Here is an 18851-nt window from a genome sequence, read left to right as displayed (position 1 = left end):
AGCTTAGGGCGTTTATTTTAGTTAGTTAGTTAGTTAGTTAGTTAGTTATTTCAGACGCAGTCTCGCCCTGTTTCCCAGGTTGGAGTGCAGTGGCATAGTCTCAGCTCATTGCAACCTCTGCTTCCCAGGTTCAAGTGATTCTCCTGCCTCAGCCTCCTGAGTAGCTGGGACTACAGGCGCCCTCCACCACACCTGGCTAATTTTTTGTATTTTTAGTAGAGGTGGGGTTTCACCATGTTGGCCAGGATGGTCTTGATCTCTTGACCTCTTGATCCATCCACCTCAGCCTCCCAAAGTGCTGGGATTACAGGTGTGAGTCACCATGCCTGGCCTCATTTAGTTTTTTCAGAACACTTATCTCACATGTACTTTAAACATTTCCTAACATAATAATTCAATTAACATTCAACCCTCCCACTAGACTACAAGTTCCATACAAGCAGAGATTATATTCAGATTAGTTCATCATTGTCTCCTCAACCCTTAGCACAATGCCCACATCTTTATAAGCACTCAGTAAGTGTTCAAAAAAAGAGAAAAGAAAAGAAGGAAGGACACAAGGTAAGCACAGAGGAAAAGGAATGAAAGATGGAAATCAAGACCTAAGCAAGAACCCAAAAGGAAGCTATAGATAAGTTATGATTGAGGGCTGTTATAGCTGCACAGAGGCCTTTTCTGCTTCCTACTAAGCAGTCAAATTTACCAGATAAATGAGCTGTTACTGTACTTCATGTCCAATAATAACATTTCTTTTAGCAATTAACTCAGAGTATGTCCAACATTTCATGTAATGAGGAAAGCTAAAAAGAAAACACACATTAAGAATGTAAATAGGCCAGCGCAGTGGCTTGTGCCTGCAATCCCAGCACTTTGGGAGGTTGAGGTGGGCAGATTGCTTGAGCCCAGGAGTTCAAGGCCAGCCTGGGTGACATGGTGAAACCCCATCTCTGCCAAAAAAAATGTAAAAACTAGCCAGGTGTGGCAGTGCGTGTCTATAGTCCCAGCAACCCAGGAGGCTGAGGTGGGAGGGTCGCTGGGACCTGGCAAGGTCAAGGCTGCAGTGAGCTATGATTGTGCCACTGCACTCCAGCCTGGGCAACAGAGTGAGATTCTGCCTCAAGATAGAAAAAAATATATAAATAGATATTTAAACTTGTGGGGATAAAATGTTATGCACTTAAAACTGGCTACATATTCAGGATTGAAAGATTTAGAATAGAGAATAAAATTACTAACCATATAGAAGTACAAAAACCCTCAGAAACTTTATGAACACTTTTATGCACACAAACTAGAAAACCTGGAAGAAACTGATAAATTCCTGGAAATATACAACCTCCAAGATTGACATAGGAAGAAATAGAAACCCTGAACAGACCAATAGTGAGTTCCAAAATTGAATCAGTAATAAAAAGTCTACCAACCAGAAAAAATCCCTAGACCAGACAGATTCACAGCCAAATTCTACCAGATGTATAAAGAAGAGCTAGTACTAATCCTACTGAAACTACTCCAAAAAATTGAGCCGGAGGGATTCTTCCCCCTCTCATTCTGTGAAGCCAGCATCATTATAGTAGCAAAATCTGGCAGTCACACACACACAAACTTCAGGCCAATATCCTTGCTGCACATAGATGCAAAAAATCCTCCAGAAAATACTAGCAAACCAAATCTAACAGTACATCAAAAAGCTAATCCACCACAATCAAATACACTTTATTCCTGGGATGCAAGGTTGCAATCAATAAATGTGATAATCACATAAACAGAACTAAAAACAAAAACCACATGATCATCTTAATAGACACAGAAAAGGCTTTTGATAAAATTTAACACCCAGTCCATGCTAAAAACCCTCAACAAACTAGGTGTCAAAGGTACGTACCTCAAAATAAAAAGAGGCTTCTGTGACAAACCCACAGCCAACATCACACTGAACAGGCAAAAGCTGGAAGCATTCTCCCTGAGAACAAGAACAAGACAAGGATGCCCACTCTCACTGCTTTTATTCAACATAGTACTAGAAATCCTAGTCAGAGCAATCAGGCAAGGGAAAGAAATAAAAGGCATCCAAGTATGAAAGAGGGGAAGTCAAACTATCTCTCTCCACAGATAGTATATACCTAGAAAACCCCAGTCACTCCTCAAAGTCTCCTAGATCTGATAAATAACATCAGAAAAGTTTCAGGATACAAAATCAAAGTACAAAAATCAGTAGCATGACTATGCATCAATGTGAGAGCCAATTCAAGAATACAATCCCATTCACAATAACCACAAAAAGAATAAAATATCTAGTAATACATTTAATCAGGGAGGTGAAAGATCTCTACAATGAGAATTACAAAACACTGATGAAAGAAATCAGAGATGAAACAAACAAAACATTCCATGCTCATAGATAGGAAGAATCAATATTGTTACAATGGCCATACTACTGAAAACAATTTTCAGATTCAATGCTATTCCTATCAAAACACCAATGACAATTTTTGAAGAATAAGAAAAACTATTCTAAAATTTATATAGAACCAGAAAAGAAGCTCAAATAGCCAAAGCAATATTAAGTAGGAAAAACAAAACCAGAGGTATCACATTATCCAACTTCAAACTATACTACAAGGCTACAGTAACCAAAACAACATTGTACTGGCACAAAAACAGACAGATAGACCAATGGAACAGGTTAGAGAACCCATAAATAAAGTTGTACAACTACAGCCATCAGATCTTCAACAAAGTAGATAAAACCAAGCAATCGGGAAAGGACTCCCTGCTCAAAAATGGTGCTTGAATAACTGGCTAGCCATATGCAGAAGACTGAAACTGAACTTCTTGCTTATAACATCTACAAAAATCAACTCAAGGTGGATTTAAAGACTTAAATATAAAACCTAAAACTATAAAAGCCCTAGAGGTAAACCTAGGAAATACCACTGTGGACATAGATCCTAGCAAAGATTTCATGATGAAAACTCCAAAAGCAGTTGCAACAAAAACAGAAATTGACAGATAGGACCTAATTAAATTAAATAGATTCTGCACAGCAAAAATAACTATCAGCAGAGTAAACAGACAGCCTATGCAATGGGAGAAAATATTGTAAACTGCATTTCACAAAGGTCTAATATCCAGAAACTATAAAGAATTTAAACAAATTAACAAGCAAAAAAACAACCTCATTAAAAATGAGCAAAGGACATGAACAGACATTTCTCCAAAGAAGACATTCATGTGGCCAACAAGCATATGAAAAAATGTTCAACATCACTAATCATTAGAGAATGCAAATCAAAATCAGAATGAGATACCATCTCGCACCAGTCAGAAAGGCTAGGATTAAAAAGTTAAAGAATAACAGATGCTGATGAGGTTGCAGAGAAAAGATACTGCTTACACATTGCTAGTGGGAATGTAAATTACTTCAGCCTCTGTGGAAAGCAGTTTGGATATTTCTCAAAGAATGTAGAACTAATATTCAACCTAGCAATCCCATTATTGGGCATATAGCCAAAGGAATATAAATCGTTCTACCATAAAGACACATGAACTCATATGTTCATTGCAGCACTATTCACAATGGTAAAGACATGGAATCAACCTAGATGCCCATTGATGGTGGACTGGATGAAGAAAATGTGGTACATATACACCATGGAACACTATGCAGCCATAAGAAAGAACGAAATTATGTCCTTTGCAGCAACGTGGATAGAACTGGAAGCCATTATCCTAAGTGAATTAATGTAGGAAGGAACAGTAAAGCAAATACAACATATTCTCACCTATGTGAAAGGGAGCTAAACGTTGAGTATACGTGGATGCAAAGAAGGGAACAATAGACACTGGGGCCTACTTGAAGATGGAGGGTAGTAGGAGGGTGAAAACCAAAAAACTACCTATCCAGTAATACCTTCAGTACCTGAGTGATGAAATAATGTGTACACCAAACCCCTGCAACATGCAATTTACCCTGTAACAAACCTGCACATATATCCCTTGAACCTAAAACAAAAGTTGGAAAGAAAAAAAGAGAGAGAGTAAAAATCTCCCAGGAGACCTGAAAGAAGCTATGACTGACTAAAGCAATGGATAAGGATATAGTCTGTGTCAGTTAACTATTGCTGTGTAACAAATTATCCCAAAATTTAGCATCTTAAGAGAGCATGAATTTATTATCTCACAGTTTCTTTGAGTTAGGTATAACTTAGTTGGATCCTTTAGCTCAGCACCTTTCACAAGGCTGCAATTAGGTTTTTAGTGTAGGTTCACAGTCATCTCAAGGTTAAACTAGGGCAGGATCTGCTTCTAAGCTCATTTAGTGGTTGTTGATAAGATGCACTTCCTTATGGGCTGTTGAACAGAGGCCACGTTCAGTTTCTTGAAATATGAGGCTCTTCATCATGGCAGCTTGCTTCATCAAATCTAGTACGAGATAGCATCTGCTAGCAAGGCAGAAGTCATGATGTTTTATAACTTAATATGGAAAGGACATCTTCTCACTTTTGCCATATTCTGTTAATTAGGAGCAAGTCACTAGGTTCAGCTCACAATGGATAGGAGACGATTACTCAAGGTCATGAATACCAGGAGGTAGGGATCATTTTAGAAGTTTGCATAACATGTAATTCTTTATATAGTTAAAAAAAACTGCATATAAATTACATAATGTATACTTTATAATTACGTATTTTTATCTTTAAGCCAAGGACAATATAAGAGTAAAATAACAATATGTACTCATGTATATCATTATATAAACTCTTATTATTAAAGTCCATTTACTTTCAAGAAAAGTGGTCCAAATCACAAATTAAAACAGCAAAAATGTTAAGTTCAAATAAAATGTATGTATGTGGCAGCATATTTGCCATTTTTTAACTGTGAAATATGAAATAAAATTGTAAGTTCCTGTCACACAACTGTGCCTTCTAAATGGTATTTACTAAATAAACATTAAAAGCAAGGAATATAATTCAGACACTAGGTAAGGAGGAAGTAAATGCAAACTGATAGAAAATAAAAATGCAGTTCAACTAAGTGTTGAATATAACAAACCCAATTTCCAGGCCTGAAAATTCGAGAACAAATTTCCAGTAAATCGTTGGAGGGATTCACTCGTCACCTCCCCTCCTCTGTCTACCCCTCACTAGCTTTCTGCGAAGAGAGGAGGTGGTCCCCCAAACCAAAATCTTTGCGTCCCTGGGTAACTAACTCAAGATATAGCCAAATCAGAAAGGTATTATGAATATTTCTGGGAACATTACTGGGCCTTTATGCATAAGCATTAAATTGAATATTCAAGAGATACCACATTATTTTTTCAAAAAGAGCCTAGTCCCTTTTACCAATACCAGGAGTGAGTTTATTTTCATGTGGTTTTAATTGGCCTGAGGTTTAACACAGCTTTACTTTGTCAGTAAGGACTGTTTTATTTTAAAATATAACAGAACAATTGAATTCAATTTAAAAGGCAGAGAAAGTCAACAGACTACCTAACCTGATGCAGTTTTCATCTCAGCTAAAATCTACTTGGCTTATATTCCAGGTCAGTAGTAGGGGAGGGCACCAAGATGTGGTGCCAAAGGGAGTAGGGAAGGGCACCAAGATGTTCATTATGGTTATCTGAAAGCCACCCAATAATATATACATTTTCTTGCCTCCCCTTTGGCTTTGTAGACCAAGGAAAGTAACTGGGAAAAGGTTGAGAGGCGATTTTTAAAACATAAGAGCAACAGAATAGGAAAAAAAACACAGAAAACACCTAGACTAAGACTTAAGGCAAAGAAAGAAATCTGCGCTCCAGGATTTCCGAAAATAAAGACAAGACAAAAAAACTGCAGGGTACAATTGGCATATATCGGGATATCCAGTCACTTGTATCATTTTGCAAACTGAAATTCTGAAACTGGTAGGGAATATTTATTAGGATTTCAGCACAGAACAAAACTTAAACATTAATTCTGTGTGAAGTCTGTGTGGAATTGACTTCAGGTTCATGAAGGAAAGATCGAGGAAATATTCTTAAAATCAATCCAACAGAGTTGAGATAAAGAAGGGAGTAATGTAATAATTATGTTTCCAGATCATCATATTTCCATCAAAATGACTTAAATGCTTATATTTTACACTCATAGTCTTAAAAAAAAAACCCTCCAAATCATTTATAATCCAATGATTGAGAATTATCTATGGGCCCAGCATTTTTAGATATCTTAAAATTAAGGGTTAAGGGGGCATCTAATGGATGGTGTGTGTGTGTGTGTGTGTGTGTGTGTGTGTGTGTGTAGAGGCAGGAGGTGACAGGTGGCTTTGGAGGCCATGGAGGACAGCTACGGATTCAATATTAGAATCACTTCTGTACTCTATCTGACCCATGAGTACAGAGAATCCAGTTTAAGATCTTCAAGGACAGAAAATGGACTACTTTAGGAAGCCTGTCTGCTTCCTTTTCAGAAAATATAACTGACAGAATGTATTTCCTTATTGCAAAAGTTGATCATACAAATTGGGTCATTCTTGTTATACCAAATTGAAACAGAGTCAAAAGGCTGGGGGAAAAGCACTCAGAGCACAATAACAGTGATCCAAGAATGTAATTCTCTCTGAGCCTGATTGCTGAAACTGCCTGCTATAACCTGAAACCAGTTTTATCTAATAGCTTCTGAAAGAACATCCTGCAATTCTAAGAATAATTTTACTCACATCTGTCACTTACCAATCTAAACTTGCCATTTTCCAAAACCTCACCAGTGCCAATGGACTTTCTTAAAGAGCAATACAAATATTTTTATTTATTTATTTATTTATTGAGACAGTCTCACTCCACAGCTCAGGCTCGAGTGCAGTGGTACAATCTTGGCTCACTGCAACCTCTGCTGCCAGGCTTCAAGAGATTCTCCTGCTTCAGCCTCCCAAGTAGCTGGAATCACAGGCACACACCACCACGCCTAGCTAATTTTTGTATTTTCAGTAGAGATGGGGTTTCGCCATGTTGGCCAGGCAGGTCTCAAACTCCCGACCTCAGGTGATCCGCCTGCCTCAGCCTCCCAAAGTGTTGGGATTACAGGTGTGAGTCACTGTGCGGGGCCTCATTTGTCTCTCTCTCTTTCTTTTTTTTTTAAAAAAATAAAACCTCTAACCTTCTCTTTGATCTTTGGACATGCCAAAGATCATCCAGTCTGCATGTATGCCCTGAATTGCAATTCTTTCTTCCCCAACAAAATGTTTTAATTTCAGAGATTCATCTGTATTTTATTTGACTTTGACACTTACTATGAAGTTGAAATTTTCACTCTATAATGGTCCACCATTAATATCTCAGAGTGAAACTAAATAATGCCTTTGGAGACACACATGTGCACCCACATGTACACATGCATGCACTAGACAATACATAGAACAAGAGAACGATTGTAATTTCCCCTAAATATATTTTCCAAATTAACCATTTCTCACATTTCAAATAGAAATATTTTACTAGCCATATAGCTATATCCTGGGTATGGACCAGTTTAATCTTCATACTATTCAGCCCAGAAAATAAAATACGATTCCAAACCTTGGTTGATTAGTACAGAAGAGAGTACAATTGTATAAGGCTGCTTTCATGCTGCTGATAAAGACATACTTACCTGAGATTGGGTAATTTATAAAGAAAAAGAGGTTTAATGGATTCGCAGTTCCACGTGGCTGGGGAAACCTCACAATCATGGCAGAAGGTGAAAGACACATCTTACATGGCAGCAGACAAGAGAGAATGAGAGCCAAGTCAAAGGGGAAACCACTTATGAAATCATCAGATCTCGTGAGACCTATTCACTACCATGAGAACAGTATGGGAGAAAGTGCCCCCATTGTTCAATTATCTCCCACTGGGTCCCTCCCACAGTACGTGAGAATTATGGGAGCTACGATTCAAGATGAGATTTGGGTGAGGACACAGCCAAACCATATCAACAACTCTCTCTTAACTTGTTCTGGTCTTTCTAGTTTTTCTAATGCAACAGAGGATACATTCAAGTGGATTCAAATAGGCCTCAAGTAAGTTTGTCTGGCAGGAGGGAGAACTGAGGAATACAGACATAACTACATACTAAAATTGAGTATAAGATAGAATTGAAAGCCACTTATATAGCCTGAGAAAACGAGACACGTCTACAAAATGATCTGAGACTTCTGACTTCCCTAGGCGAGGACAGCTACCTTCTTTCAGATATACCTCTGTTTTGATACCGCTAGCTATAATACTTAACCAGGTGAATGAGTATCGGAAAGAAAAAAAAAAAAGCTTACTTTTTAAAAGGATTTTATTCACAACACATTTATTAGTTTTAAGGATCTCATTCTTTCCAGACATACCTATGGAACAGAAAGGCCAGCATTGAGTTCCTAAAGATCCTCAAAAGGGGCATTCAGCAAAGAGGTAGGATGGAGAAGAAAGGTCTGCCATGGACAGACCAAAAAAAGCAACAGGTCCTGGCCTGTGGGCAAAATTTTCCAAAGACAATGGAGATAAAGGCCTGTGAGGTTTTTGGGTTCTGGGGACCTGTCTACATTCTTCCTGATAGCTGCATCCAGGAACAATCATAATATCCCAACATGATCTGTTTGATATAGACAGCTTAGGGCGTTTATTTTAGTTAGTTAGTTAGTTAGTTAGTTAGTTATTTCAGACGCAGTCTCGCCCTGTTTCCCAGGTTGGAGTGCAGTGGCACGATCTTTGCTCACTGCAACCTGTACCTCCTAGGTTCAGGCAATTCTCCTGCCTCAGCCTCTAGAGTGGCTGGAATTACAGGCATGCACCAGCACTCCCGACGAATTTTTGTATTTTTGGTAGAGATGGGGTTTCTCCATGTTTGCCAGGCTGGTCTCACACTCCCGACCTCAGGTGATCCACCTGCCTTGGCCCCGCAAAGTGCTGGGATTACAGGCGTGAGCCACCGCGCCTAGCCGGCTTAGGGCAATTTTATCTGTTAAAGTCTTTGGGCACCATACTCCTTGAGGCGATGATAGAACCTCAGTGAGCATGATGGTGCCATGTCTTGTGTGCAGCAAGACCAGAAATTCCATGACTTCCAGCCAAGGAAAATCTCGTATGCTCCACTTCCACCCCCAGAGAAACAGAGCTACTGCCTTCAAGGGATTAGCCATCTTGGGCAATGAGCATTTTATCACTGACCACTCTGGGCAAAGATAGAAGCTCCTCCCTGAATGCTCTGAATTACCTAAGAACTCCAGGCTTTCATACAACCTTGGAGGATGAGGAGATGAGGATCCCCAGTAATGGTGATGGTTTAAATGCCTGCCTACTTTCTAGGAAGGGATGTGGAAACAAAGTAAATTTTACTTAGTGAAATAAAATAAGTGACATTCCTTTCACCTCATATTGCATAGTAAAATTGAAATTGGATACATATTTTTAGAGGTAAGCATGAAGAAGCTGATGCTGGAGAAAGTTAAGTAGCTTACTCAAGGTCATTAGGTTGTTAAAGCCAGGACTGTAACCCAGATCTCCATTCCTGATACAGTATTCTTCATTTATAACTATATTTGTTTTTAATTTTAACATTAGATTTTTCAAACCATTTTTAATGTGTAAATGCTTGATATTGAGGCTCAGAGAGTAGGGCTTGTAGGGAGTGGTAAATCAATACTTACTGGATTAAAGGTTTACTTGATAGAAAATTGTATTGTGGCAGATATATTCATGAAGACCTAAATAGATGTTAATTTCTAAAACAAGTATTTATGAACACAAATTTTTCCCAAGTTATTTCATACTAGGGACTGATTGGAACAAAAAGATTAATGAGTTTGTATCTTCAAAATGTGTTTAAAATATGGAGCGTCTGTGACAAAAGAAAAAAGAGAGTGAATAATTCACAAAAACTATCAGTTATGTATCTTTAAAATTCCATTCTGACACTGATATACTACGTTAAACCAAGTGTGTCTCCGAGATAAAGATGCATTTATTTCTAAAGTTATTTAATCACATAACTTTTTCACAAAATATTCAATACAACTAGTGAAGACATATAAGCTCTGGTCACAACTCTCTTACATCAATTATGTAAAATAATTTTAACACCCCAAAAGTGAGAGTCTCTTCCGAAAGTAAAATAATTATCAATAAAATAGTGACCGAGTGAAACTGCTTTAACTTTGAGACAGTCTATGATAATTTGACATGGTGAAATATTGATGGTCTGAGAAGGCTTTTCTTTAAAGTAAGAAGTTTCAGTAGTTGAGCTCACAACTACAAGCTTAAATAAAATGACTCTTTAATATTGGTGTCCATAGCAATATTAATAATGCAATAAATAAGAAAGAAGAATCAGCACTATACTTAAAATCCTTTTATTTCAGTTATTATCAATAATAATTATTGCCTGAACTGAGCTGACCACTTTTGTTAATTACCACTACATGTTGGTGATTCTATTGCATTTGAATTTAAAAAAATATGTTTGAATTTCGTATATTTGGACTTTTTGACATAAACAAAATCTCTCAACCATATTATATGTTGAGTGTTCATTCAAACAAACTTCCAACAAGTTGTTTTTCAGTTCTTACCAAATGCAAAGTGGTTCTGTAAAGTAAATCATATGTCCATTTAAACATAGAACATTTCCTCCAGTAGATTTAAGATAATTGATGGCATTTTCTTTATTTTCCTTAAACCTTCTCTCTAGGATGATGAGATCACCTGATCTCAAACACTCAGATCCTAGAACTAACCTTCCTTCATACTAAGGTCTAACATTTAAAGAGTAATGAACCTAGTAATGAACCAATGCCAATTGTCCTTGCAGCAAAAGCTAGAAATTTGGAAAGGTGAGTAATTTTCTTGCAATCTGGTGGCTATTCTGTGAAGATAGAAGTTTGGTAGCAGTTGGTGTCATTTGCTGGCAGTTGCCAACCAACTGTGCATTGCCTGGTGGAGGGAAACAGTTGAGGATAGAGGGAGAAGGGAGTGGCTTATATATAAAGCAAACTCTTATAACCCCAGAAGATCAAAGCCTGAACCAAACAGGTGAGAATTGTTCACTTAGAGGGTCATCTCTGGAAGAGCTATCAAGAGGAGTTACAAAGCTTGCTAATTTCATTTGAGATTCAACACTAACCAAGAAAAAAATATATAGAAACTAAGGGGCCTATTTCCAAACAGTTTAAAGGAATGTGTCACATTTGTCTTCCTTCTGCAGCAAGTACCAGCTATGTGTCCACATTGCTTGATGAGACAGGCCTCTTAACATTTTGGTTTAACAAAGACAATGAGTTCCTTGGTAGAATAAAAGTAACATAATTTAGAAAAGAAGTCAGGAAACCATGTGTTTGATTACACAGTCAAGGCTCCAAACCATTACAAGAAAACACTCAGTAAAATAATATGATATAGAATAAGGACAGAAAGAGAAACAAAGCTTTCCTGTAGTAACTCTGTAGGTGTGCATAGAAGAGGGAGAGAACAGAGAGTCACTGGCATATAAGGTATATCTATAAGGAATAAATGTGACATACTTCTTACAGAATCTACTTACAAAAGTCACTCAAGGAACATTTGCTGAATGAATTAATAATCAGCTTAATAAAGAGGAGCTACCCCTACGTTCTAAGAAATCTAGTATTTATCCAGAAAGAATAAATATACCAAGGGTGACTGACACACAACGAATGACCAATATCAAGGTATGCTGTGTTTCTGAAGCACATATCCAGAATGTAGCATCCCATGGAGACCACCATTCATGCCAATTTGACTGAGAAGCAACAATACCACCAGAAGAGATCAGGGGAAAAAATTAAGGAACATTTAAGGGGATCCAGTAATACACATAAGAAACAATAAATTTGGAAGGGGATTGAAAAAATACAGACACTTGTAATCTCAGATGTTCATATATCAATGCACAGATCATGGAAAAGTAAAATTTGAGATTTATTATGTAGAATAACAAATACTGATTGATAAGTTGTTAGGATAAAACTTAAAAATTTATATAGGAATATATTTTTAAAGTATACACTATTGAATAGGAACAGATTTGGCCAGGGGAAGAGAAAGAGAAAAAGGTAGATTGGTGCTAAATGTCTAAGATAGATCTGATCTTATTTCTGATAAAATATATGAGGAATAAATATCTAATATATAGTAGGTGACTGATATATATTTGCTGAGTTAGAGAAGAAAAAATAAGCAACAAAACAAGTGAGATTTTAAAATGAATGTAGAAAAACCAGCTAGAGAAAAATGGACAAAGATGAATGAAAAGTTCAAAGTGTTAATTTAGATATAAAAAATTAAATGAGAAAGAAGTGACAAAAAGTAACAAAATATAAAAAGTCAATGTAATTGGATAGCAAAGAAAAAGAGGTACTAGACATAGTATTAAGATATACCGTATTACCCAAAAGAAAAGAAAATAAGTTTAAAAATATAGGATAATTAAAATTAATAATTTTAAAACGAACAGAAAAAAATAGCTAGTCACAGACAAGTCATGTGGGTCCACAGGGAATTTCCAGGACAGTCAAACTTCCTGGACTAATAGTTTCCAGCTGAGGCAGATGGTGTGCATTCTTCCATGTTAAGAAACAAAGAGAGAAAGATCCATATGTCATCCTTATGTTCCTCACCTTTATAGTTGAGCATAAAATCTCACATCCCAACCACTGTATCTCTCATTACTTCATCACTCTGTAGGAACCACTGCAGAACACCTAGAGGTATTCTTAATTCCTGTGACTGAGCTGCTAAATGACAGGACAGTTGAGCCACTGCTACCACTGCCATCATCACAATGAGTGTAACAGCATGTCCTCAGAAAACTTCTCTGGTTTCTCAGATCTCTAAAACAATAAATACATACCATACAGAAATTCAGGATCAGGTAAACTGAAGCATACAAGAAGCCATTGAATAAAGAGAACAATTGTTACATACTATATGACCACATAAAGGAAACCGATGCTATACTTGCTATACTATTCAAGATGTAGATCCTAACATCGGCATGGGGGAAAGATCTAGCAGCAATGGGGAACTCCAATGCAACATACTACGGTAAAACCAATATATCTGGCTGTTTCTTATTATGTCTTCACTTCCTTCCCAAGGGAGGTACAAGAAGTAATGAGGAAACCCATTGCTGTCTCAGAAAAAGGAATTTGTTTTAAAACTAAGTGAGAAAAAGCGATCATGGCATCCTGGCAGCATGGTAGCATGGCAGAAGTGGGAACAATGGACATAGAGAGTTGATTGCACAAACTCTGAAGAAAAACGAAGCATGAACCCTGTACCTTAAGTTTCTGAAATGGAAGACATAGAGTGTAGAATTCTTATAATGCAGTACTAAATTATCTGCAAGAAGAAGAAATGGGGGAGGGGGATCTGAGGAAACAGAATATTTAAAAAATACGTTCGGAAAGAAAAAAACAGAAACAAAGACAAATTTTGGAAAACGCTAGTGACATTAATAACTGAGTCATAAAAATCATGGATAATGAGGGCAATGGCAAGATTTCCTCCAAAAGTGAAATTAAGACAAAATTAGGAGAAAAGAAGAATGATGAATGAGATAAGCTATTTGCAGGAGAAACCCACTCTTATTGATAATCTGTAAATGGAATTGTTGACTTGAATGCCCTTCAGGAAGGTATATCTGGAATGTGATTATAAATAACAAAAGTTTAAGCCTAATCAACTGTATGCACTATGGAGAAAAGAATGTATTTACAGAAGATGTTGATTGATCTGCACAGAGTCTAAAATTTATGTGCTTAGATAGGAAGTTTTCTTTTCCTTTTTTTTTTTGAGAAGGAGTTTTTCTCTGTCGCCAGGCAGTAGTGCAGTGGTGCAATTGCAATCTCAGCTCACTGCAACCTCCTGAGTTCAAGCGACTCTCCTGCCTCAGCCTCCCCAGTAGCTGGGACTAGAGGCACATGCCACCATGTCCAGCTAATTTTTGTATTTTTAGTAGAGACGGGGTTTCACCATGTTTGCCAGGATGGTCTCAATCTCTTGACCTTGTGATCTGCCTGCCTTGGCCTCCCAAAGTGCTGGGATTACAGGCGTGAGCCACCATGCCCAGCCCCTGGTTTTCAATATATCGCTATCATTACCCTGCTAGAGCTCAGATCCAAGCAGTGTACCTCTTCCATTCACTTCCATTCACTTTCCAAGTTCCTTACTGTTTGTATTAATTCATATTGCCAACCTTAATGTTTTTCTGAAATTTTGTATTTTATAACCTGGCATATGTAGAAGTATCACTACACTCAAAAGACTAGGATGCGTGTCCTTATTCTGCTAATTATCAACTTTGTGTCCCAACAGAGGATTATTTAACTTTGAGTAAGGTTATGATTAATAAATAAAATAATATGCATGAAAACATTTTGAAAACTGTAAAACATTATTCAGATGTTTAGCATTGCTACTTAAATCTTTGTAACATTCTGAGTTAGTTGCTTTAAGGAGTTTTTTAACTTTTTGCAAGTGAAGTAGCTTAGAAGCATATTCCTGTGGTGTAAGGTAGTCTCACAATGTCTCAAAATGTGTAATGAGAGTTTTGCAGACTGAGTCAAGCTAGGTGTGGTTGTCTGGTTGCTGCAACAAGGTGCTTTTGTGATCATTTCTAAAAGGAACCTACCTGCAGCACAGGTTAGTCTTCTTCAAAAATACCTCTCTACTGAAAGCTGGCACAAGCTGCTGAAATGGCTCTATTTCATGAAAGACACACAGAGCATAAGCTTACCTAATTAATAATTTTCCGGATTGTTTTCCTTTTCCTCTTTGCAGCTGCTGAATGGAGTGGCTCTGATTAAGCCATACCACATCGTGAGAAACGTCGCTTCGCAAGGGTGTTACATTCTGAATTTCCCCCTACTTTGATCCCTGCTCATTGGCCCCTTTGATCTCTAAACAGGATGTACAAGGTTCATTAATCAATGCTTTCCCTCATTTTTGGTTCTTTGTGAAGTGTTTCTATTTAAATCATTGACTAGAATAGGTGAATATGTATGACCTGTGTCTTTTTCCATTTGGTCTTTACATTTTCAAAAGACAGAAGGAAGAAAATATTTTCAACCGAGTTTTCATTCAAAGCTGAGTTAAGCAGCAAAGTGTATCTTGGGGACTGCGGATGGTGCTCAATTCTTCTTCTTTAAAAATTTGGATCACTTTCTAGGGAGAATTAAAGGATGGCAGAATGAAAGAATCATGCCCATTGTTGTCCATTCCAAACCATGCAAAGTGGAACGTAAGTCCCTTTAATCTCAGATGCCAGTGGAGAAACGTACCTGCAGCAGGCTTAGTGCTAACTTTTCCAAGCACTAAAGGGTCTCCTCCTCTTGAGGACTCACAGGTGTATGGAAAAGTAAGAAGCCTAGCACTGAGGAAAGAACCAATAAAACAAAACCTAAAGTTAAGTGACAAATGGGGAACACCCACAGCAAGTACTATTGGAGTTTAGAAAAGGGAGAGAGCCCTTGACAGCTGGATAATCAGGAGAGACCTCTTAGAAGAAGTAGATTTTGTTGGTTCAAATTCATCCCAGAGAGTGAGAACTGTGTGCAAAGTTTTGGAACTGGAAATGCCTAAGGGCAAGTCCTGGGCCTGGTGGGCCAGAGTAACTGAGGAATTGGGAGATCAGGATTCCTAAAACACGAATAGTCAACATAAATTAGGCACAACTATTTCAGGTTCTGAATTTTCATTATATGTTATTTTTAACTATTTATGGCAAAATAAGCAAATTATTTTAACCACTGGGAGCTGCGATTTTATCGTGTCTAAGTATGGGCCTATTACCAGTTACCTCTCAAAATTCCATGTATTACGTAAAATAACATGTGATGTGCTCTTACTTATTTTATTTCTCCCTCTTTCCTTTCTTTGTTTTCATGAACTTGATGATTTCAACAGTAATGACCCAGATAATTGTCAAAGTAAGGTCTCCAATATATGCTATTATTTATATCACTCTTACTCCTTATGAGCATGTGAAGAATCAACCCTTGTTTGAAGGTGACATGTCTTTTGCTATCCATTAATCCCTCCATCCTTCAATTGTTATCAGAAGAGAGAAAATAAGGGCAGGTATCAACAGTACCAAATTATTCTATGGGATATCCTATTTTCCATTTTACCTTGTATCAATATCTTTCCAGACTAGACATGGCAGGGCTGATTACTGTATTCTCTCTCCTTTGATACAGCATAGCCACTTCCAATGTAGCCTAAGTCATTAAGCCTTGACCACAGAGCAAACAATTCTCAGTTCCATAGTTTCATATGAAGAATTTTATCAAAAACTACTTACATTTTCCACTTTCATAAAATCACAAAATTAGTTATTGGAATATGAAAGCTAAATGACACTTGAAATTTATTGTGGTCAATTCCATTAATTTTCAGATGAGGAGACTTGAATCTCAGAATGGTTATGTGGTTTGCCCAGAGCTTCACAGCTAATTAAATCCTAGGGTTTTCATCCGGTGCTTTCTCCTGAGTCAAATTTTTCTTATGTATTAAGCAAAGGAATTATATCTTTGAGAGTTTATCTATCTCTAAATTCTATGATGTCTTTCTTTATAAATCTTGGAAAAAATCAAAGCCTGAAAGGCAGATTACAGCACTCTAATTTTGGTTCACAAAGGACCACACTAAACTGGCCTGCTGTGGTTCAAATGTGAAGTGCTAAATGGTAGAGCAAGTTAATGCCCTGGTTGTTTGCTGTTGGAGGTAAAAATATATCTGTAGGTCTCAGCCAAGTTCCTGTGGATATTTGTCCACATCCCCAGAATACCACACACACTTGGCAAGAATGGAAGATTATAGCCAAGCAAGGCCCAGATCTTGAATAGCAAGAGTATTTCGAGTAAAGAACAACATACAATGGCAAAGCTCTCATTCTTAGGTATGCCCTTTATCTCCATAACGTTCTGTAATGTTGTTCTTTTCTCTTTGTTTCTTCTGCTTTTCCCCATCCTGTAGTCCAAACTCTACAAAATTGCAAGAATGACTTTCATTTTAAGTTATATTTAAGATAGGATAAAAATTACAATAAAATAGTTCAACTATTCTTTGCATTTTTTTCTATTTTTCTGTATTTTCCAAATTTTCTCTAAAGTGACAATATGTGTTAGTTATAGAATGAACAGATAAATCTCCTTACAAACAATTTAGATTACTAAGTTACTGACAGCTAGAATTTTGAAATTCTCTCTCGAAAATCATTCCAAGTTGTTTTCTTCCTGGTGTTTTATAGCCATTATATTGCTATTTGTTTTCCTTACAAGTGAACTTGAATGGGATGCTTAAATTTGCTGTTGGTAGGGTTCTTTTGGAAAAACAAAAAGGTGTATTATTGGAACTGGTGAATACTACTTAATAGCATATTGATGCAGACAGAGACTGGATATGGCAGCTATCTGAGAAACATATTATCCTAAGATGTTTAAATAAAGCTTACTAAAAGTGATTAGGGCCACTAGATCTCCCTATTGACTTGGATTAATGCCATAAATCAGAAATAAAATGGGCTTTATATATGAATGTTCACATTCAATTGATTGGCAAGATAGAATTTAAGACCAAATTCATTAAGAATTTCAGTCTTGAAAGACATGCTTTCTAAATCAATGCTATTAAAGCTTTGATTGATAAATTCTTTTTAAAAATTTACCACACTCTAAACACCTATTGTCAAACTTGCTTACTTGTTTTAAAGATGAGTTGAATTAAAGCCTTAAAATATCATTTAGCATGCAATAATGTTTACCCTATTTGCAGACCTTCTAGAGATACATGATAGTAGTCATATTGTAACTCTTGTACAGCCAGAGAACGATGACAAGGAATCCCTCGCACTCTTCCTTTCCAACTTGGACCTGGCAGAATGGCTCCCGCAAAGAAGGGTGGAGAGAATAAAAAGGGCCTTTCTCCCATCAACGAGGCGGTGACCCGAGAATACACCATCAACATTCACAAGCGCATCCATGGAGTGGGCTTCAAGAAGAGTGGTCCTCGGGCACTCAAAACGATTCAGAAATTTGCCACGAAGGAGATGGGAACTCCAGATGTGCGCATTGATACCAGGCTCAACACAGCTGTCTGGGCCAAAGGAATAAAGTCCCCAACCGAATCTGTGTTTGATTGTCCAGAAAAGGTAATGAGGATGAAGATTCACCAAATAAGCTCTATACTTTGGTTACTTGTATACTTGTTAACCACTTTCAAAAATCTACAGACAGTCAATGTGGATGAGAACTAATCGCTGATCGTCAAATACCTCAAATAAAGTTATAAAATTGAAAAAAAAATGACAAGAAGGAATACATAAAGCATTTTTAAAGAATTCTTTAAATTTGACGACAATAGTCTAAAGACTCAAAGTGAAATTTACCAGGTTAAAGGCTTGGATCATTTTCCCATAAAAAATCCCTACCACTTCTTTTGATGAAAGTTGAATTGCGAGTCACAGGAGACCTGCGCATCTCTGTCACTTTTTCGTATTCTGCTTCCTACCAAGTAGAATCATAGTTTGTTTCTCATATGCTGCAACCCACTCCCCCAAGATGTGACTCAAGGGAAAAAAGCATTCATCATATAAGGCAGCATCTATTAAACACATTGTGCTGTCCTAAAACCTAGGCTAGATGCTTTCAGGCCCTGTCTTACTGAGTCCTTATGGTGAAAGACCATCCATCTTTAGAGATTATCCAAAGAACCTTCAGAAGGATTATTTGCTAGATATATGTAAATACAAAAGTATTAAACCATAGAGTTGTAGAGAAAATCTTCTAACTACTGTAGCTGCAGCCATAGTGTGTCTAATCTA

The 18851-nt window shown here is 37.1% G+C and overlaps 1 pseudogene; it reads left to right on the top strand.

The window, feature by feature from the left end:
* Positions 1 to 17879: 17879 nt before the first annotated feature.
* Positions 17880 to 18284, top strand: LOC105509529 (annotated as a pseudogene).
* Positions 18285 to 18851: the final 567 nt, after the last annotated feature.

Source organism: Colobus angolensis, unplaced genomic scaffold (genome assembly GCF_000951035.1).
Source record: "Colobus angolensis palliatus isolate OR3802 unplaced genomic scaffold, Cang.pa_1.0 Scaffold177, whole genome shotgun sequence".
Classification (NCBI taxonomy): domain Eukaryota; kingdom Metazoa; phylum Chordata; class Mammalia; order Primates; family Cercopithecidae; genus Colobus; species Colobus angolensis.
Note: the sequence above shows the minus strand (reverse complement) of the source record. Positions and strands in the feature narration are given on the sequence as shown.